This window comes from Meleagris gallopavo, chromosome 16, assembly GCF_905368555.1.
Source record: "Meleagris gallopavo chromosome 16, MGAL_WU_HG_1.1, whole genome shotgun sequence".
Classification (NCBI taxonomy): Eukaryota; Metazoa; Chordata; class Aves; order Galliformes; family Phasianidae; genus Meleagris; species Meleagris gallopavo.
Window position 1 is genome coordinate 7160961 of NC_139419.1, and position 22288 is coordinate 7183248.

Consider the following 22288-nt stretch of genomic DNA (forward strand, 5'->3'; position numbering starts at 1 on the left):
TCCTGCTTTGCAGAGTAGGACGTCCATCCCTATTTACCTGAGATCACTTCTGAGCTGCCAGCAGCAGAAATGCCATTTTAACTTGGACTGATGCACCATCCCCCCTTTGCCCTAATGCCTCACAGAGAAGCTGCAGCCTGGCACTTTTCTGGTTACAGCTTTTCCAGTGTTAACTTTCCAGTTGTACAGACCCTCCCAGCAGGTCTCAGTAACAAGAAATAGTTCAAATCGGCTCTCAGAAATGAGCAGTTCTGAATCTTCTTGTTTATTACTCCAGCTCCTGGCAGTGCTGCATAGCAATTAAATAACTTTGTTAATGCATTTTTTCTTAATTCCTTACTGCACAGACGCCTCAAGATCTTATCACCCCTGCTCACAGTCAGGGACTTATAAGCACAGGCAGTGACTCAGATAAAGATATTCCAACTGGTGCATGAAATCATACCAAAGCTCTCCCCAGTCCCTCCTCCACAGGGTACCACAGCCTTTGGGATAAAAAACTGCTACTCCAGAGAGAGAGAGTCATAGCCCCTAGCTAGATCTATTTAGGAACTAAAGTTCCTTTCTAATCAAATTATCATGCCAATGACTGTCTTCACCATCATTGTAATTAACCTCCTTACACATGAAATGCAAATGATCAAAATGTTTCTCCAGGGCTCTGCATGACTTACAGTCTGAAAGGGGCAGTGCTGGCCCATTGCTGTGCAGGACCCACTCTGGCTCTCGCAGGATAATCTTCTCAGGCTCACTCCCACCCACACCCACTGACCACCAGCCATCCCTTTATCTCTTCCTATGGGGGGGGAGGGCGGGGGAAGAATGCCTCTCATCTTAGGGCAGCAGCTATTTGATGCTTTTAATGAGGAGGGATTGGGGGGGGGGGAAGGGGACAGTGAGATTAATAATTAGGAAACAGCAATAACAGCATCACCAGCATGGCACAAAGCCTGTGGGATGGCAGGAGGCAGATGGAGCTGACTTGGGGCTGGCCAAGGTGTGCTCACTCTCAGTGGATGTGTGCTGCCCATGCCTCATTGCTGGCAGGGTTTGCTGGGTCAGAGCTCATCTCTGCTTTTGCCTCTGCACTTCTGATAGAGCTCTCTTTTGGTGTGGTACCTCCTGAGATTATTCAGAGCCCAGCTGTCCAGATGGCAGCAAGGCTTTTTTTGGCTGATGCTGCTTTGCTTTGGGAACGCTGCCCTCGGAATGGGATGGGTGGATAGCCACAGAGAGAAAGAGACTGAAGAAATGATATCATTTTTCATCCCAGACCAAAGCACCAACACTGCCCCATGACATAAAGGAAGTCGGCTCTGAATCTGCCCAGAGAATCCTTCTTGTTTCTACGTGGAATCTACGCAGAGCGCAGCCTACATGGTCAGCTTGCTGTTTTGGTGTCTGTAAAAGTAAAACCACAAATACTCCTGCTTTTCTTCGACTCCTAGCAACAGTGCTCGGTGCTGTGAATAAAGCCAGCCTGGAGCTCTGCAGGAAGTACAGGAGGAGGACAAGCCCTTGGGCTAATTTACAAGGAATGAAAACACTTTCAACACAATGTCCTGACACTGTGGCAGCCATTTTCTCTACACAAAACAAACCCAATATTTGCTGACAATTCAGGCAGGCTTTTCCAGCTCTAGAAACAATTCCTAAGTGCTCTTCAGCATCCCCTGTGCTGCTGAATCCCCTGTGGCTGCTGCAGCATCGGGACATCTCAGCACACAGCCTCTCTCCCTGCGGCCACTGAGCTGCACTTCTTCACCTTTCAACCACGATGGCTGCTGCTGGATCCTGGAGCTGCTCGGACGTGGGATTTTCTGAGGCTGCAGAGCTCCACTCAGCAAGCTGACATCATGCGCCTGATGTTGCCAAACAAGGATGAGCTGTTGCTAGAACAATCAATTTTTAAACATCTCTGCCTGTTACCCTTGGCCCTGCAGTAACTATAGTAACAGTGATCAGGGCTTCCCCCTCCTTAGAGCCCTGCAGCTGTAGCAGCCCCACAGTGCCAGCCTCATAATGCCAGCCCCAGCTCCACGATGCCAGCCCCAGCCCCACTCTCCTGCCTGGCCTGTGGGCACTGATGCCCCATGGGCTCTGGGCCACCACTGAGCCACCACTACGTCCCTGGCTGGTGCCACTACGTCCCTGGCATCGTGGCAGAGCAGTGTATGTCAGTCTGTGACCCCACGGAGGTGTTGGCAGATGGGGGCCACACATGGGATCCTTCCATCCGCTGCAGTGCCACCTGTACTAAGGGGTGACCATGCCCATCACAAGGCACAAATGAAAGGTAAATCACACCTAACTCATCTGCTGGGCAGAGTTCAGGGATCAAGCAATTGATACCAGAATTAGAAGTGGACAAAGAAGGAACAGCCAAATGCACTGTCAATATCAAACACTTTGATTGCTGCCAGCTGATCTCTGGGCTCCCTCCGGTGCGTGCAGTGCTGCGAGGTGCCAGCAGCCCTCTTTTTGAAATAGGGCAGCACTGCCATTAGGGATCCCATCCCGGGTTCAGGGCACAGCCTGCCCAGTGGCACAATGCAGAGAACCAGCTTGTGCTGCAGCTTAGGTTACCTGGCACACATATCAAAGTACAAAGCTGTCCTTAGGCTTCAGAGGGGACGTTTACCTTGTTCCTATCTCCACTTCTATTTTGCTCAGTAAAAATGCAAATAAAGTGTTGTCATTAAGTACATTCTTTCTGCAATGCAAATGATGTGTGTTCCCTCTGTACCTGCCTGCCTTTTGGATTCAGGAGGTGGAGAAGCAAAGAGGAGTTGGGCTGGCGGGATTGCAGCTTTAATTGGGCTCCTCCCCACACAACATACACTGTGAATTTTTTTCAGAATCTTAGAAAACACGCAGTATCAATTATTCAATCATTCTGCTAATCTGAAGGTTCCCAAGAAGAGTTCAAGCTCTGTATAAAAGCTACACATGAAGTATCAATTATGGAGAGCTCTGTCATCAGAGGATTAGCACACAAGCACGTGTCCCTTCTGAGATGCAAGAGGAGCAGGTGGTGCTCCCCTGGGAGGTATTACCTCTGCTATTCAAAGTGCTCTTGGAGAGGCTTCATCGCACCAGATTCCATCACGGTGTTTTATAAATCTTGTACTGTGTGATGTTTTTATCCTGCAAACAACTTTTCAATATAATTCCTTTTTTTTTTTCCCCTGACTTTACTGAGGTACCTATGAGCAAGATACATGCACTTAACTGATTAACGCGGCACACATTTGACAACTGTGTGTACAGGTGACATTCAGCATGCCCATGGGACTACCTGGGAGGGCCTCTCTGCATATATGACATTAAGAAGGGTCACAACTTCTGCAGAGAGTGGAGGGGATAAACAATGTGGCACATCAGGGTAACTCTTTGGTCAGGCACCCTCTTGTCTCCCCTTCCCAGCCCAAACATGGGCAGCTGCATCCTCCAGCGGAGCAGAAGAGAGTCTCGGTGCTCTCTATCACCAATGCTCAGCTGCACAGGGAGGCAGAGTGCACAATCCAAGTGCCATGCCCTGTGGAGCACAGAGCCCTGCTCTGTGTGCTCAGGGTCACCCAGTGTCCATCTCCTGATCTGCTTTCCCCAGGGAAAGGCCCAGCTCCAGCCCAAACTCTCCCATCCTGCATCAGCACACCAGATGTCACAGGCTGCGTTTTGCCTTTATTTCAGGAGCCCAAATAATCCACAGTTCTCCCATAAACTGAGGTTTCCCTGCATAATCTTTCTCACACGGTGATGGGCATCATACTCACAAAAGGCAATTCCCCAGCCCATTTCCCCAGACGGGAATGCTGTCCTCACCCAGCAGCTATCAGGAGCACTTGCTGCAGAGGCAGCCCAGCAGCGAGCAGCACTGCCCCAGCATGGGGTGCACTGGCCAAGGCAGATGTTTTTCACCCGCAGGAGGGTTTGAATGCCTCCCACAGGCAGGAGGGGCAGAGAGAGTTAATTAGAACGCACTGAGCAAGTGTAAAGTTTTATTACAATACACAAAGGTAGGCTGGTTTCTCCAACACACATCTGCATAATCCAGCCTGGGCTCCTGCAGCTGCACTGCGCTGTGCATGCTGCTGCCACTGATATTGTTTTCATCTATTTTATTGAAAAAACACTATCCCGGGTCTAAGCTGCATAGCGAGCCCTGCCGTGCGGTAATGTCTTGCTTTTTTTCTGCAGGCAAATCTAACTGGAAGCTCCCAGGCAGTAAGTGACCATCCTGCAGGTAGGCATACCTGTCCTTGCCGCCTCCTTATCAGCAAAATGGAAAGCTGAGGATCAGAAACATGACGGCAGGAGAATTTCAGATTTATGGCAGGCTGCAGTTATACCCCATGCTCCCAAGCCGTGCCAGCACTGAGCATGGGAGAGTCACCCAGAGAAGTGAGGTGGGTACAATTCTTCTGCACAGCTGGATACATGCATGGGTGGCAAGCACCAGTTCCCAGAGGCAAATGAGCTATACGTGAGTTACAGGTGAGACAGGGCTAAGAAAATGGGTTGGCACTGGCAGACTGAGTCCTGCTCCAGCCCAGCCAGGCACAGGAGATGGAGTGTATCTGAGCTCTGAAGCCCTGCTGGGTGGGTGCCTGCTCCCAGGGCAGACTGAGGGGCTATTTCCCAGCAAGAAGCAAATGCCTTTTGGCAAATGCATTGGCAGAAGCAAGGGGCACTCCAAGATCTGTAGGTGTGAGAATCATGGAGTGTGGGCAACACTCAGCTCTGAACTCTGCTCATGCTTTTACTGCTAAACAGCGAGGAGAGAAGCAGTGGGAGACAGGACTGTGGATCCCACTTTGGCAGGACAGATTACATGAAGGGGGAAAGAGATTGTGCTGCCTCATTAATCATGATAAAGAACAGGCTCAAAGAGAGCCTGGCTTTCAGCATAGTAATTAATGAGCTCTTTAATTTTAGGCTGTAACATCCAAACTACTCCATTAGGCAGCAGAGCAGCTCCAAATGTCCTTGCCATGTGATGTCAGGGAGATGCATGGGGAGCTCCGCAGCGCAGAGCACAGCTGGCTTTTCCTGCCATGTCAGCAGGCCGTGAGCCGGTGGCAGCACCTCCAGCAGAACCAGAGAGAGCCCTGCATGGCTGCTCCCACTGCCTTCATTTCCCTAGGAAAGCATTAGCAGAAATATTGCTGGCTGCTCAGTCAAAACCAAACCCTGCCTTCGCTGTTCAGGGGTGTGAATACACCAAATATATGAACTGGAGAATTGCTCCACATATATTTCTCAAAGACTGCGTCTTTTCTTTTTTTTGTTCATAATGCCAGTCATAAATGTCACATGTTGGAGCCCAGATCTCGTAACTGTGAGCAGGGAAATGTACGCCATGTAATAAATTCTTTTGTGGGAAATAACCCTGGTGACTAGAGAAATGTATGAATTTATCGCTCTTTGTAGGAGCCTTTCCTCCTATGACTTAAGGGGAGATCCATCATCTGACAGGAGATCTTGCTGGTTCTCTGTTTGGAAACCTTTATGTCACATTTCCTGCCTTTGTGCCTGAGCATTTTTTCAATATGAATCACATCCTAAACAGGGTGTTTTGAAAACAGGCGTCAGTGCATCAGAACTGCAGGCCAGGGGTGCAACGCCGGCCCTCACTGACTGGCTTTGCTCCCACTGCCCATCTCTGCTGTACTTTGAGCCCTGCGAGGTGCCACGGCCTCCGTGGAGCTCCAGAGGCAGCAATTGGGGCAGCGCTGAGTGGCACAGAAGCAGAGAAAATTTCACTTCTTGGTGCAATAAATGTTGTGGCCATGGGAAAGGATCACAAAACCACTGTTTGTTGCAGCACGAGCTGAGGGCGGGTAGATTTGCAGCACCTCACCCTCCATCACCATCAAGGTGTTCTTCTCCAGCACGTGCACTGGGAATTCCACTGCCCCACCAGGAGTAGGTGAGTATGCTGCAACAGTGGCTGGCAAATGTGGAACATCTCAGGACCAAAATTCATTGAATCAGCTCCAGATATCGCATCAGGGAGAGATCATGCTCCCAGCAGGTCGCTGCCCTGCTGCACAGGTATGGGTGTGTGAGCACCTAATGACAGAGCACTGCAAAACAGCTCCTTGTTATCTCCATGTCAATTCTATTTTAATATACATTACAAACACTCTGAATACAAACTTTTTCTGTAAGATTACAAAACGCTCGAGCACTTCTGCAATTTGGATGGCAGGGGATCAATTATTTGGGCATGGTTTTGCATATAATGGCCTGCAACAGATTGTAAAGTTTCTCCATTAGTGAAGCAATTATGAATACTGAATACAAACTAATGGCTGGAGAGCAGTGGAATGGGGCCATCTGGGCACAGAGACGCTTCTGGCTAAAAGGGGAAGGGCTGCAGGGAGGAGAGCCTGTAAGGTGCACGCTGCAAGCACGCCGGTGAGCGCTGTGCCTGGTGAAGTTGGTAAGGTGTGTAGTAAGGAGCAGAGCCTGAGAACAGAAATGAAAGCAAGAGTAAACAAATACAGATACAGGAGTAAAAAAATGAGAGAGAAAGAGAGAGAGAGAGAGAGAGAGAGAGAAAGGGAGGGAGGGAGAAGTGCTGGAAACTGTCTTGCCAAGAAGGACGTTCAGACTTCACATCCATGTGACTGCTGCTTATTCCAGGAGATCAGATCACTTTGTTTGTTTAATGATTCAAAGCAGAATGTTTTCAAAAATTCTTGAAAGCATTCATAAATAGACTCCCATCCAGCCAAAACTCAGCTGGCAAAGTTCCTGGGTGCGAGGAGAGATTTATCTATTGCTTCTCAGCAATGAATATTGGGTTTTATCCTGTTGAAAACTGAAATCCATCAGTTTGGACCGTGCAGTTCGAGGCACTGCGTCGAGGTGCTGTCCGTCACACTGCGGTGCAAAGGGGGAGCGCCGTCACCGTGTGCCCAGCAGCGCTGCTCTGCGCCCGGCGATGCTCACGGCTCCGTGTTTGCTTCCTTGCGTTTCTCAATCCATTCATAAAAGATGCATGTGGGATGAAAGGTTTTTACACAGCAAACAGAAGCAAGATTTAGGGCTACAAATGTTTTGCAAAGCTCCCTCCGTACAACTGCTCGGAGGAAAATCGCATCAAGGAGATCGTGAGTTCTGGGATGGGACGGTAGAAGCCCTAAAAGTAAATGAAAGCAAGGATTCATTTTTCTCCCGCTTTTAGAAGTCAGCCTAGCAGGAACATCGAAGCAATCCATGAGTCCGGTTGTTCCCATAACACATTATTATAAATCAAAAACGAAGCTGCGGTCGAGTCAGGTAGAAAATCATCTTCCAGAGACATCCGACTGAGCTCAGCAAAGGAGAAAAGGCTGACACAACATCTTTAAACATTGTTAATTACCCTGTCAAACTGACAATTATTGAGCTAATTATTAGGAAGACAATACCAGATATACCAAATAGCACACCACCAGTATTTCTACGTAATTATGCAATTAAATGAATTGAAGGCTACAGTAATGGACTATATCTGGTTAATTAGGGACTCCCTTTTTGCTAATAATGCCATTTATTTTCAGTTCTCTATATTTGTGGGTTTTTTTTTCTGTAAAACCAGGCATGTACACCAACAGTGAGGAATTCTTTGCAGTCGTTGCTATGCCCCTTCTGTTATTCATCGTGCAGGTTTTCCAGTAGAGCACACAGCACACTGCACTGCTGTGCACCGCAAGGGGTCCCAGCAAAGCTGTGTTTGGGAATGTGGGCTGTGGAGCTTCTGCCATCTCTGAATTAGACAAACTTACCACAGGCACTGCTGTGTGAACTGCCCACCTCCAAGAGGAATGCTCATCTCCACCCATCCTCAAGGCAGAGGTGCACATGCAGAGGCAGAGGTCTAATCCTGACAGCCCACATACACCGTGTCACCCTGCTCTTCTGCTTTGCTCTTGGCAGTCCCATTTAGTTCTTGTTACAGAACAGGCTGGCCCACACCAAAACGCAGATTGAAAAATGGTGTTACACCCTGGAAGCAGTGGAAACTGTCGTAGCAATGTACCAGTTTGCTTGGTTTCTGGGGGCAACTGGTTCCTTTCAATGAAATTGCCAGCATGTGTTTAAAGCAGGTGATGCTGTTGAGATGGAAAAGGGAAAGATGCCAAATTAACTTCTCCAGTATCCAGGAACAAAAAGAACTGAGAGAGAATGGGGCTAAGGAAGATCTTGGCAGATGTCTGCCCTGCTGAATTTTGCTGGGTTTGCCTACCACAAACAACCGAGCATATTAGAGGAGTTCCCATCTAAGTGAAAGCTGTTTTCAAGAAGGAAGAAATTCAATAATGCATTTGTAAATTAATAAAATCCTGGCAATTGTGAGAATACCCTGGATTTTTGCTGGCCTGGAGATTTATTCAGTCCTGCTGGCTTCCCAGCTGAGGCAGAAAAGATCATAAGCCTGCCAAGAGAAATGCCTCTGCAAAATGTTCCTGGCACAGCCGCCAAGGTAACCCAAGAAGCCCAAGAGCTGAAACTGCAAGCCCTGTCCCCCCATCCCTGCCATGGATGGCGAGCAGCAGGAAGGCTGACAGGAGCTGATCGTTCTGCAGTTTGGATTTGGTTCAGGGGGATCTTTCAAAGCTTCTCTCTTTCTAGGAATATAATAAGCTTCAAACTGTGTTATGTGCCTATCAAAATCAGCACTGTCCACCAGGGAGTGCTGGGAAAGCTGCTACAGGGCTCTGGGCTGTGCACCAGCTCCTGCTCGCAGCCAGCCCAGGTTCTTGGCTGTGCCGGTGCTCACTGCTCCGTCAGGCAGCAGCAGCTTCTGTCCAAGTGCTCCCACGACGCACCCACCTCACCCTGAGCTGTCATTTGGTGGCTGATTCACTGTGGGCTGCATCGTCAATGGCTGAGCGAGGTAGGACCACAATCTTCCTACAGGCTGAGCTCCACTCCCTGTGCTGCTGGCAGGAGCAGCGCCTTGGCCAGAGCTGTCAGGACATCACCATTTTGTGCATGGGGTGCTGGCTGGGTGATGAGCTCAAACGGAGTGATGGGCCAGTTCCTGTCATGCTCCTGGGATAGATAGGAATGGGACATGCCATAAGGGCTTGGAGGCAAGCTGAGAAAAATATAGGAGCAGAGTGGTTATGGGGAAGGGTGTTAGTCTTGTGCCACGCCAAAGAAATGAGACTTTTTTATGAGGTCAGAAGAAAAGCGTTTTTCCATTCAGCAGAGGGAGCCTGGAGCTGGGGATCAGAGCAGTCTGTGTCCGGCCGCATCAGAGGGCAGGTGCCTTTGCTGTAACTGTTAGGGCTTAGAGACAGGAGTGCACACCCTGAGCTCCTGCTTGTGACTCCCAAGACTCATGCTGGCATTATCTCACTTCCTTATCATCAGCTCTGCATTAAGAATGAGGGTATTGTGCAGAGTTGGCCCAACCAATTTTATTCTCCAAACAGTCCCAGACCAGATGCATATGAAAATCCAGCTGCACCTTTGAGCTTCCCTAAGAACAGGCTCCACTGATTCAAAATGGAAAAAGCACAGGGACAAGCAAAGCCATGGACCCTTTTAGAGCACGGCACAGCAGGCATGGAGCACAGGCTCATCCCACAGAGCTGGGAGCTCATAGTGAGGGAGGAGGAAGCTGCACCCTGTGTGAGCACAGCAGCAGTGGGCTGCCTGAAGCCATCACACAAGTCAGACACAGCTCTCCTGTCCCCAGTCCCCCTGCACCTCTTTTGAGGCAGCAGAACATTTTGCTTATGCAGTGTGAGTCCAATAAGTTAACTTCAGCCCTCCGGAGAGTCTCTGAGCACCATACTACCTCCGCTGCTTCTCCAGAGGTCAGCAGCTCATCCAACATCTCTCTGATTATCTGTCAAGATAACAGAATTCACCAGTAGTTTTTCTAGGGTTTACAAATGCCCCAGAACCCCCGAGCCCAGGCACAGGAGCTCCAGGTTCTATATGAGGATGGCCAGCAGCTGAGGTGGCAGGGTCTCTGGCAGGATCTCCACCTTGCCAACTCACAGCCCACATCTGAACAGACAAGAAGAACCCTGCTGCTCTGCCCTCACCAGTCAGCCCTTCAGACTCCCACTTTGAGGAAACAACATACTGCTCCACTCCTGCAAAGCCAAACGCAGCCACCAGCACAAATTCCACCTGCTCAGTCGTAAGAAAGATCAGTCAGGTGGCACAGACCTTCATATGGGATGCTTTGCCTTCAGAGTGCAGGGAGGAGGCTGCAAACAGGAGCTGAAAGGGCTGAGCACTGAGGATGACACCAAAGCTGCAGTGAGGCTTGGCCAAATATTCTAGAGATAAACCCTCCATCACTAGCACTTCTTCTGAGGAGCAGCAGCATCACATTTTCTTTGGGGAATGCTCAGCTAGCTGACTGTATGACCATATGTTTTTTAAACTTGCAAGTGAATTTAATGCTTGTAAAACCAAAGCACTGGCAGTAGCCAGGGATGAGATGGAATGACACGCCAGCTTCCTATGGCTGTGACGACACTGATGAACATAGAAGTTGCTTGTGCCAGTCCTCCTGTGGTGCAAATACCAATGAAGCTCCATGCAGCTCTGGCTGCCAAGGATTCACATTGGTAGTTTACAGCATGGTTAACCAAATTCTCCCAAGAGATAGCAAAAGAGAGAGGAAAAACTCATTTATTTTCCTTCCAAGCTAAGCATAAGCACTGGGCACTTTCCCCGCTGCTCTGTCCTCCCACTGCTCCTCCTTTCCAGGGGCTGGGAGCCCTGGGAAGCACCTCAGCTCACCAGCCCTTCCCACAGCACCACTCCTTCCTTCCAGCTGTGTCCTCAGCCTCCAGCTGCCCTTGCATACATTAATGCCAAATTGTCTTAAAATTGCCCAGGCCTTCTGTAATACCCAACCACCTGCACAAGCAGGAATGGCCGTGCTGATGCAGCACGTACTTCTCTACAGCGTACAAATGCAGTGCCTCAGCCCTGGCCCTCCACACCTGTTTTACCCAGCTTCTCTTCTGCATTCTTCCACTCTCTTATCACCTGTGCTGAAGCTCAGTCTCTATCTCTCTTCTCTTCATCTCCTGCAGTGATACAAACAAATTTTTTTCCCACTCATTTACACATTTCTGCTACTTACAGTCCACGATTTTCTGGCTGATAACAGAACCATCAGAACTGACATCCTCTTGCAACTGCTGGGCTTTTGAACTCCCAAAGTGTGTCCAAAGAGCCAGCTGCACTTTCTCTTCTAACTCTTTCTACCTCAGACCCTCCAGGAAAATCAATTCCTCTTGCCCCTCCAATTGTGGCAGGTCTCTGGCAGGTCAGTTTGGATAAGCAGAGCTGTCCCCTCTGGTCTAGAGTCTGCAAAATACCAGATTTTGCACTGGAGCTCAGTTTCCATCTATTTAGTGATCAATGATCCATTGGCTGGCAGTACCAGCTGCGGGGACTGCACAGAGCCCACAGGGGAAGGCCAGGAGCCAGCAGAGCTGTGAGGGCAAGAGATGTACAGTGAGGCAGAGACTGCTCAGGCACAAAGGCAGCACCAGTCTATGGCAAATAGCAGTTTTTCTTCCGACGCTACTGCCCCTGAAGCATAAACTCTGATGTCAGAAAGGTGTGCTGGAGGGTAATCACAGGGAGGACGAGGGGGTTCTGACTGTTTCCCCCACACGTCTGCTGTCCACTGAGCAGCAAAGTGTAAACCCCAGGTTTATGGGATGGCTGGGGCAGGTGAATGAATGCAGGGCAACAGGAAGCTTCTGCTCTCTTGCCTCCAAATGTTTTTGCAGAGCTCCATCTAGGGGGGATACTGCCGGACAAGGCTGCAGAGCAAGACAAGTACCAGTAAACAAGTAAATGGCTCCTTCCCCTGGCCTGAGGCCTCTTGTCACACACTTACGGTGCTAATTAAAAAGGGAGGGAACAGCCCATAAATTTTACAGTTTACTTTAACCTCGGTTCCAGCTGGTTTTAAAAGAGCTGATGAAGGTAAGTGCATCTGTGCAGCTCACTGGTGCATCACAGACAGCAAGCCAGCATGCTTAATTAAACGTTATTCTAGGAATAAAATTTAGCCCTCAACTGACAAGACTGCATATTAAAGCATCCATTTCCCAAAGACAGACCAACTGTAATCAGAGTCTTCTGCTGTGGGAAAGCAAAAGTAATCCCAGATGCTGACATGAACATCCCTCAGACAATGGTGGAAAAAAGTGCCCATGCCACAAAAGTGCACGCAGCTCTGACAAAGGACAGAACTGCCTGCAGGGCAAGGAGCCTACTTACAAGCCCCATAGCATCCTCTGCTCTCAGTCTAGAGACTAACAGGGAACAAAAGTCCTGCAGAAAACAACAATGACTCTGAAGCGTAAATCCTCCAGCGCAAAGGGCTTACAGCTCCTGAGGGCTGGTATTCAGGTGGTTCTGAGGTTCCATACAGGCATGGGAAACCTCTGCTAATGTCTGCAGAAAGATTAGCCCCTTGTCTGCAGATGTGCCAGACCCTCCAGTCTGGCAGATATATTGCCTCTGGATTGAGTCCATCCACATGTTGGCATCCATTTGCAAACATGAAGTAACATATATATCCCCTATCTGATATATCTGCTCTCTGTACCCACCCAGGCACTCCAAGCTTCTCCCATGGCCTTTAAGGCAACAGCAAGCTGGTGCTCCTCCTTTCTTCTGGTACTTGGAGCATTCTCACATCTTTTTTGGGTACTGTGAAGGCCTTGAGAGCTCATGAGAGACAGCAGCACTGCAGATTGCACTGCTGCAGCCTGAGTGTCAGAAAAAGCCACTGCAGCAGGCAGCAGTTCAGGTAGCTGAAGGCCCCTTTAGGGATGGGAAACAACAGATCTGCTCACATCCTCCATGTATTTTTATTTCCAAGTGAATCATGGTGCCTCCTTTCATGGTGTCAGCCCTGGAAAAAAAGACTAGAGCTAAACTGCACAAATCCTCTAATATTGCTGTGCCAACAGCTGGAGGCCTTCACATATGCAGATATTATTTCTCCTTTGCTCAGAGGTCTCTTTCTAATTTAATACTTCTCCAATATTGCAGAAGCTATAACATGGGCTTCTCTGGGGTAATACAGCTCAGTTCCCAGGAAAGGGCAGTCGGGCACTGCAGCTGCACCCATCTACACATCAGGACAGGAGGTTGGCAGCCTGCACATCCCTGCACATCCCTACACATCCCTGCACATTCCAACACCTGGGCCAGGCAGTGCCCAGCCTGCAAACATGTAGAAGTGAGTGCTGGGTTTTCTCTGCTGGGTCCTTCCCCTCCTCTGATGGTTCCCACCAGTACCCTACGTGTGGCTTTGACAACTCTCTAAACTTAATGATATTAGCCAAGGGGGCTGGCAGCTTGATCTGCCCTTTGCTGGTACTGTCAGATCACATAGCTGCTAATTGACCAGTGCGTCTCCTTTTGCTGAGCTATTAGCAAAGGCACCATGGCAGCTTTCTGACATTAATTATCTATGAGTTAGCAGTATCTAAAAATATAAATAATAGTTTGCCCCATGGAAGGCTGTGCTCACTGCACCACTTCTGAGCTGTGGATGCCATTGCTGGGCCCTGCAGCCAGATAGGGTCAGGCAGCACGTGGAGCTGCCAATACATGGGTTCGGTGGGATGTCACAGCCCAAGGACTCCTCCTCCATGCGATTGGCTCCATCCCTGCTCCCTGAAGATGTGATCCCATCACCAGCCCCACAACAGATGAGAGCAACACCCTCCAGCAGGAGCTGGGCTATCTGCGCTCAGCCCTGGTTTTGATGTCTTCTCTTACAGCCAATGCCAAACACGAAACGCAGCAGAGAGCAGTCAGCGCGAAGGCCACAAGGCCAATTCCTCCAGCAGACCATCACTAAAGGAAGGATCAAAACCGGCAAACCTGCATGCATGTTTCCTCTCCTGGCAGCTTTAAGTCCAATCACCTCTGGTTAGGGGGGCAAACTGTCTCCACAACAGCCACCTCTGGGATTAGCAGAGCTCAACAGTTAGCAACTGAAACCACAGCTGTTAAACAAACAGGCTCCAGGCACTCACACTGCTGAGAGGGCTGTGATACATTTAATACACACTTATCTGCATTTCACACATCCATTTGCATTTAGCAAACACTCATCTGAGAGGCTCCTGGCCCTCCTGCCTTCTCTGCAGCGCTGCAGCAGCACAGCTCCTGTGCACACCCCTCCAGTCCAGCCCTTTGGCTCTGCAGAGGAAAGGCTGCTTCCAGCCTGGTCATTGGGCCATGGAAGCAGCCCCCACTGTTGCTTCCCAGGGCAGAACCTTGTTGTGTGACAGAGGCAGCCGAGCCCCCCCCACCTGGGGAAGTGCTGCAGCCAGTGATGGCTGTACAGAACTTCAGACTTTTAGCCAAAGGTGGATGGATATGACCTCCTGGAGGGTAACTAACAAACTTTCCATTTTTATTCTCTAGTAGTTGAAATATTTCAAACACCAAATGACCCGAGGTCATTAAACTCTGTAAAGAGATTGCAGCAAGTATTTCCAGACATCTCTCAGAAACCAAGTCACCATGACTGACTGCCTGGGACTGGAGGAAAGCACAGATCGGCAAACATTAAATTGTCCCATTTTATAACCCTCCAGAATTTTTGCTGAGGTTTCCTAATTTTTCATAGCCAATTTGATGACTATATTAATTAAAATCAGAGTTGAGTAAGAGGTTTCTTTATCTGCTTCTCACCCTATCTGATATGAAAAATGAGTCTGTTGAAAAATAGGATGACGATGGATACCACAGAACGCAGGACTATCAGCCAGTTTCTAATTGAAGCCAGGTCGCTGTGCAGGACTGCTTCTGCTCATCTATGATGGTTAATAGATGCAAAAAAATCCCATGCTTTTGCTTCCTGTGTTCATAGCTGTGCAATGTCTGGCTATGTACACAGGAAGAGATGTGGGCCTGGAGTACAGTCACCTCATTTCTGGTACTGTCTATCCAAGTACTTTTTGCAAGAATAAAAGTGTGACACAAACTTATATCACAGGATTAGATATTGCTTTTTCTTGCCGTTCTTTTAGCTTTGCTTCAGCAGGGGAGAGAAAAAAAAAACAACAACCAAGCCAGAGCTAACATGATCAGAGTGTGCATGGTGAGCAGCCCAGAAAGCCGTGAAATCACACAAAAGATTTGATCAGAGTCAATATCAGCTGCTGAGCTATAATAGCTTTTGTGATTCTCCTAACAGGATTTTAATTTTATGTTTATTATTTGGGGACCAGCAGAGCACGGGAAATGCATTGTGGTGGTGTGGGCCCCCTTTCCCTCTCTGAAAGGGTGGGAAAACTCCAGTGCAAAGCAAACGAACTTTCAGTATTTTTAATTTTTGCTTGTATTCCCCAGGCTTGGCAGGAGAGAGTGAACTTAATTAAAATCAATGGAGAAAAAGAATGGGATAAATCACAATATGAATATTCTCTGTGCCTGTATACGCAAGCACAGTGTGTGCTCCTGCCTGCACTCGGAACAGCGATCCCTGAAAGCACAGAGCAGCCTCCCCCTCCTCCAACAGCTCTGCAGCTCCAGTTTGGAGGCTGCTCCCTCCTGCCTCAGCTTGTTCTGCCCGGATCTGGGGTGGTCAGAAGAGGCCAAGACGACACTGTGTGGTGTGCATAGAGCAAAGAGCCCCTTCCCCTGGGCAGCCCCTACTGCAGGCACCACCGCAGCCTAGCTGGCACTGGCTGCATGCAGCCAGGACGACGCTTACACAGCTGTTTCCCTTTTGTTCTGGTTTTGGGATTTTGAAGGAGATGAAATCATAAGACACTTTTCCCTGCCTGAAAAGCTTGCTGTCAGTGTGCATCTTCCACGGCAGCATGCAGAATTGTCCTGCACCCATTGTTATTAGTGTCTGCAACTCCACCGCATGGGACCTGCTGCAAAGCTTGGGGCACAAGTAGCAGAGCAGGATGTGAGATGCTGCCACAGGCAGGTTGGCTGTCAAGGACCACCACAGACCCTGAATCACTAGAGCTCAAAGCAGGAGAGCAAAAGAATGAGAGAGAAGAGGAAGGGGAAACAGAGAGGGATGGAGATTGCTGGCACTGCCCACTCTGCTTGCTCCCCAACAGTCTGATGAAGGGAAATCTTTGATTGCTTTTCAGAAGCAAATAACAGCTTTTTAGAGTCACCTGCCAGCAGTTGTTGATGGACATCAAAGCTGTGACCACGTCTGTCAAAATTTAATCGTAACATGCATTGTGCTGAGCAATTCTGAGTCTTGCTCTGGGCTTGCTGGGCTCCACAGTGGCTGCCCAAAGGGCTGCAGGGCTGGGAGCTGTCAGGCTGTGCTGGCAGCATGGATGCTGCAACATGTACAGCGCTGGCAGCCCGGGCAGCCCTGGTCCTGTGCCCAGCAGCAGTGATGTGAGAGCACTGCTGGGTGTTCCCCTCCACCAAGAGCACACTGCATTCCTCCTCTTCCTCCATTTCCAGTTTCCTCAAACTTCTCAAGACTGACCAGCACGATGTGGGGTCTGCAGTGAGTCGAGCCCTGTGTCCCAGCAGCAGGAAGCCTGTGTAGACCTCAGGCTCCACACTTCCTCTCACCATGCAGCCTTAATAAATTAAAAAAAATAAATAATTGTGATCTCAGTGTTTACCACCGCATGCCAATCCCTTCCAGATGAATTAATTTCTTAATCACACTTTTAACAGGGGAGACCGTTAGAGCCCATGCGGGAATGGTTCCTATTAGTACTATTTAAGTGCTGAAAGCTTTTCATGTCGTAAACCAGCCTCGTGGTCAAACAATAAAACCACCATCTCGCTGGTGTGTAACGGGCCTCCAGGCACCCATTGCTGCCAGCAGCCCAGCAGCACCGCGAGCTGCTCTGCACAGCACATGGATGGCTCTGCACAGCAGCCTCTGCCAGAGGGACCCCCAGAGCACTGCACCCATTGGGCTGGGCACCAGCGAGTGCTCCACATCTCCACGGGCTGCTCAGCACTGCGCTTTTCTTCCAGTCAATCTTTTGCAGATTTATGCCGGGGAAATGGGAGCATTAAATATCCCATTGCTGTAATTCAGCATGCAGCAAGAGATACAGATTTAAATATTTAGTAGCACATAACTGGCTAAAAGCCTCAGCAACATTTTTAAAAATCACTTCTTAATAAAACCGGACTGAAATATTCCCCACAGTTAGAATTTATGGCTGGTAATTGGTGTTCTTTTGATAAATAGGAGTGAATATATATTTATGAACAACAAATATTAATGAAGAAATAATACAGGAGCCGAACTCCAGGCTGTGCAACTTGCTATTACTCTACGGTATTCCCCAAGGGACGCTGACATTAAGCAAACACAAAAGCACAATCAACAGTGCTGTTTGACTGAAAAAGCCAGAGCAGAAGCGTGGTCCAGGGGCCCACAGCCCTCCTCAGGGGCAGCCGGAGACGAGAGGACCCACACAGCCCAGCAGATGCCTGCATCCAACATGAACTCTGCCCCCTACACTGAGTATCAGACACATCTCGTATCTGCAGCGCAGCTTGCAAACACTCCAGAGCTATTGATTCTTATCATGAGCGAGTCATTAATTTGCATGTGCTCCCCAATGATTAAAAACTTGGAGGCAGAGCCTATAGTAACTGCTCCTCTTCTGTAGGATGGCAGGAAGAGATTTATCTACAGGTGATGATCTCGATTACCACTTAGGCACAGCATAAGCAGGAGCAGCATGTTGATTTCTCTCCGTTTTTCACCCAGCAGTTTTTAATGCCCGTTGCCATCTGCACCAGAATCTTGAATTAACAACATAAGCCAGATAGAGAAATCCCTGGAGCGGACAGGAGTCAGCCATCAGGTTTCCCAAAGCCCAGGGAAGGTCCCAAAGCCCACAGGAAGGCAGAAGCACAGCACTGACAGCCACAGGAGATGGGCTTCAGGGGTTGGTTCTGCTCCTCTCCTCACATCCCTTTGCTGAGCACTGGGCCCTGCTCTGACAGCAGCGGAGCTACATCATCTGTGAAAGCCAGAGCAGCCACAGGAAACATTCCTAGCATTAAATAAAAGAGACTTTTATTCCGCAGTAGAAACTCTGTGATCTCGGAACACGATTTGCATAAACAGACAATTTGGCTATAAACAATTTCAACATTAACGGGTATTTACATATACAACAACTCACTCAAAATACAATTAAAGGCCTTGATGGATTGGAAAATGTCAAAACATTTAAAAGGCTTCAGCACACACTTGATTTACATCTCCTCGGTCAGACATAAAACCGGAGATGTGTTTACATTTTCTCTGCCAGAGCACAAAGCACGTGGAGGCTCTGGCTCCCTGAATGAGCAGCCTGGCCCCAGCACGTGCAGGGGATTCTCCACGCAGAGAATCATCTGTGTTTTCTCTAAGAACAAATTTAAAATGAGAAGATTACAGCACCTATTCCTAGAGTCACTTCACAGCCATCTCCACTAGGTTCACTTGAAGGAGGGTAAGCTGCAGCTCAGGCCCCCTCCTCCTCACTGCTCCACCAGGATGGTTGTGGAAGGAAGGAAGGAGCCCTGCTTGCAAACCTCACCGAACACTTGGCATTTTTGCACACCACTACTGCTGAAATAATAAGCAAGAATACTCATCCTCATCTGTTTCCGGATCATTTTGAAGGCTGGCCACAGCTTTACTTTTTCCCTTCAAGGTCAGATTCCTCAAGGTCTACAGGCCAAACAATTCTAGATAGATCCTAAAAATACACAGCTTTATTTGTAAACTACCTAATATATTTTAAAGGGCAGGCGCTCCACACTGTACTTTTTATTGCCACTTATCTTCCATCTCTGCTGCTGTGTTTATCCTCTGCCATGCAAAGGTGTGTGCCACAGCTCTGTTTCTGTACGGCAGACACAGCAGAACATCAGGAGCTCAGTCAAGTGCAGTCCTTGTAATCTGTCGGAGAGCTCATGGAAGAGACCAGCGTGCTTCCTTGAAATACCACTGAGCATATAAAGCAAAGCAAAAACCCGTCAACAGTCATCGACCATGGAGCTGAAAGGAGGTAAAGACCGTGAGCTGCACTCACAAAACCCACAAAATTCTCCTGGCAGTGTGCTGCAAAGCAGCTCCAGAAGGAACCAGGCATTCCTGCTGGCAGTGCAACACCCTTGGCCCTGGGAGCTTGCTAAGCTGACAGAGCAACTTGCCTCACATTGCTGCTTGATGCTTCCTTTCGGGCTACCGGTCACCACCAAACCTCAGTGCCTACATGCTGGGTCAAACGCTCACCTGCACAGCCACACACTCCTGCAGTACAGTTGGGGCTGAGAGATGCTGTGGGGTGACACAGCAGTGTAGAGATGCAGCTGTCCGACCAGCAACAGGAACGGCACAGCACAGACAGCCCCTCCTCACCCCACTGGGATGGCACTGCTGGAAGCACAGCCCAGCTTGGGCTGCACTCACCCCACAGTGCCAACACTCAGCCCTACAGTCAGTGGGGGGAATGTGGCAGGACAAAATACTCATCACTCCACCTAGGTCATCAGCACTGCAGTAACTGTGCTCCCTGAGGGTTCTCATCTCTCATCAGTCTGCCGCTCAACACCTGTTAGCTCCTGGCAGGACCCTCCCACAGCCAATACTCAGCTTGAGCCTTCCTGCCCTGGCCGTGGTAGAGCCCTTTGCTGGATCTGCTGCTCTCACCACTCAACAAGTCACGAGCTGTAGTTTATTACAACACAGCACATAGATGCTCTCGTTTTCCATTTGTCTGCATTAAATAATTATTTAAGCTATATTAGGTATTTATCAAGTAAACTGCCACCATCTGACGTTTCCTTATTGTAGCCGGAGATTTAGAGCAGCAATTTGTATGCATCCTGGCCCCTGCATGGGCTCTCTGCACACTGAAGTTATGATATAAGTGTGATGTTTTATGAGATACTAGAACTTAATTCCAAAATTTTAGGAGAAGGGAGGACAGAGGTAAGGAGAAGCAGGTCCGCCAGGTTCCCTGGGGCAGTGAGGGTCTCTCACTATTTTTCCTCCTTGAAATCAAGGGCAGCCACTGCCATTCAGGACAGCAACAGAAAAACAGTGGCACTGCCAGCTCTGAGCTAAGGGTGCTGAACGTGACACCATAGGGCACCTCTGCACTCCCAGAGGGATTCCTCTGTGGGAAGTCAGTCCTTGGCTGCTGTCACCACCATGCCCACTCCCCACTCTTCCCACCACTCCTGGGATCTTGGAGGCCTCCATGAGCATGCCACACCAATGAACTGGAAGCTAAATGCAAGCCGAGCCCTTTTTCCAAGGATCCTGCCAATATAAACACCATCTCTGGGGCAGGAGAAAGGGTCCTGTAACAAAATCTGCCTCCACCTCTCTGCACAGCTGGAGCTTGCTGTGCCATTCATCACCTCCATCTTCCTGCAGACTGCTCTAACACTCCTGACGAAGAGGCCAAAGTAGAGAGCAGGCTGCGTGCAGACTGGCAGCAATTCCTACCCACTTAAGCATGTCCTCTGAAACCGCAAGAAGCCCAGCAAAGAAGCCTGGGCTGGGAGAAGTGATGCAACATCTCTTTATCCTTACCTCTAGCTTTGGAGGTTTTCTCTCCCACTCCAGCTCTGACAGTTTTCACAGTAGGAACCCATCCATACTAGAAGCTGCTTCCTCCAGTTTCACAGATGTTTTATGCTGCTCCTTTCTTTTCCCTCTCTCCCCATCTCTTCTCTCTGCTTTCTTCCATGTCTTGCCAAAGCTGGACATCCCTGGGGCAAAACTGAGAGCTGCTGTTTACAAAAGATGTCAGTTTTTGGCAACCTGCACATCTGAGGGATTTATCTGCTCTCTGCATGAGCAGCAATAGCAGCACCCTCAACCACACTTCAGCCATCACCATAACTACTGCCTGTCAGCCTCTCACTGCAGGTCTTTCAACAGATTAATTTTAAAGGATTCAGTTTGGCTGCTTGCATCCAGTTTGCCTTGAACCTCTGTTGTGATGTGTGGCAGAGCTGCAGCTCTTGTCCTGGCAGCTTCTTTTCACCTTACCAGATGGCTGCCTTGGCAATTGCACATCCACTGAAGAGGCCCAACACGAAGACTGCACACCAGACGAACCCCAGGAGGTGGCACAGCACTTCTTCCCAGACTCAGCTGAAGATCTGTACTGAAGGAGTCGGGGAACCCAGCAGTGCTTCAGCCCCCTAAGGAGGCCTGGATGGGGCACGAACCCAGCTCTTCTGGAGAAATCAGCAGCAGGGGCTGTTCTGGGAGCAGGAATGTTAGGAGAGCACAAGGAGGAGGCTTGCACAGGTGATTCCATGGCTCCCTGGTGGAAGGGATGGGGTGTGCAGCACAGCCCAGCCAGCAGAAGTCCTGGTGATCTGTGTACATTCCGGGCCTGGGCTCAGCTCTGTGAGGGGTTCTGTGTTTGGAGCTGCAGCTGCTACCTTTGCTACAAGAGGAGCTGCACAGCTAAGGACACTTGGCCTGCGTTTGGCTGGGTGTGTTTCATCCACAGGAGGCTTGTACCACTCCACCAACAGCTTTGACCTATGAGACAACAGAAACAACTACAAAGACTGAGTGAAAAGGTATTTCTAATACATAGCAGCAGAGATAAACTGCAGACACCAGTGCTCACTAAGTTCAGACCAGGGCTGAACTGTGAGATGGTAAGGGCAGAGATGGAAACCCGTCCCATTTTCAGGTGTTCTAAAATGGAAATAAGCCCTTTTTTTCTTTCTATATTCTTGACACTTAACCTACTCTTTATTTGCATTGATCACATTTTACAGTGTGATTAAATTTGTATGGAAGAAAGCCAATTAGTTTTGTCTTACACTTACTGAATGCGATTTATGGTCAGACAAATTAACTCTCGGCACTTAGTTTGATTTATCCAGCAGCATAAAGCTTGACAATCTGTACTCTCAGATAATCTGTTTTAAAAGAATTATCTTTATTGTTATTTTTCTTTGGGATAAACCATTAAACCTGGAGGTACGTACATCTTTCTGCTCACAAACAACTTTTGGCTAAATCCAAACAGACAGATACCATATTTGCTTATCAAACATAAAATGATTCTTCTCTTCATAATAAAGACCTCCCTGTCTGATTCTTACAAGGTCTTGTGCTCATCTTGCAAACATTTATATTGTGTGCTCTGATCCTATAAAATAAAATACAAAAATAGCATTTCTTATCAGACATAATGCTAATTGTCTTCTAACACGCAGAGCCAAAATGTGATGCTGAAAGCACCTATCAAGAACAGACTTGCAATCTAGGAAACAAAACTGTAGT

The 22288-nt window shown here is 48.8% G+C and overlaps 1 long non-coding RNA gene across 1 annotated transcript in view; it reads right to left on the reverse strand.

Moving 5' to 3' along the window:
• Window positions 1-6115: 6115 nt before the first annotated feature.
• LOC109370224 (uncharacterized) overlaps window positions 6116-22288 on the reverse strand; it is a 64168-nt gene continuing 47995 nt past the window's right edge. The window contains exon 6 of the long non-coding RNA XR_014886737.1: window positions 6116-21532. This is a non-coding gene — a long non-coding RNA (uncharacterized LOC109370224). The remainder of the gene's footprint in view (window positions 21533-22288) is intronic.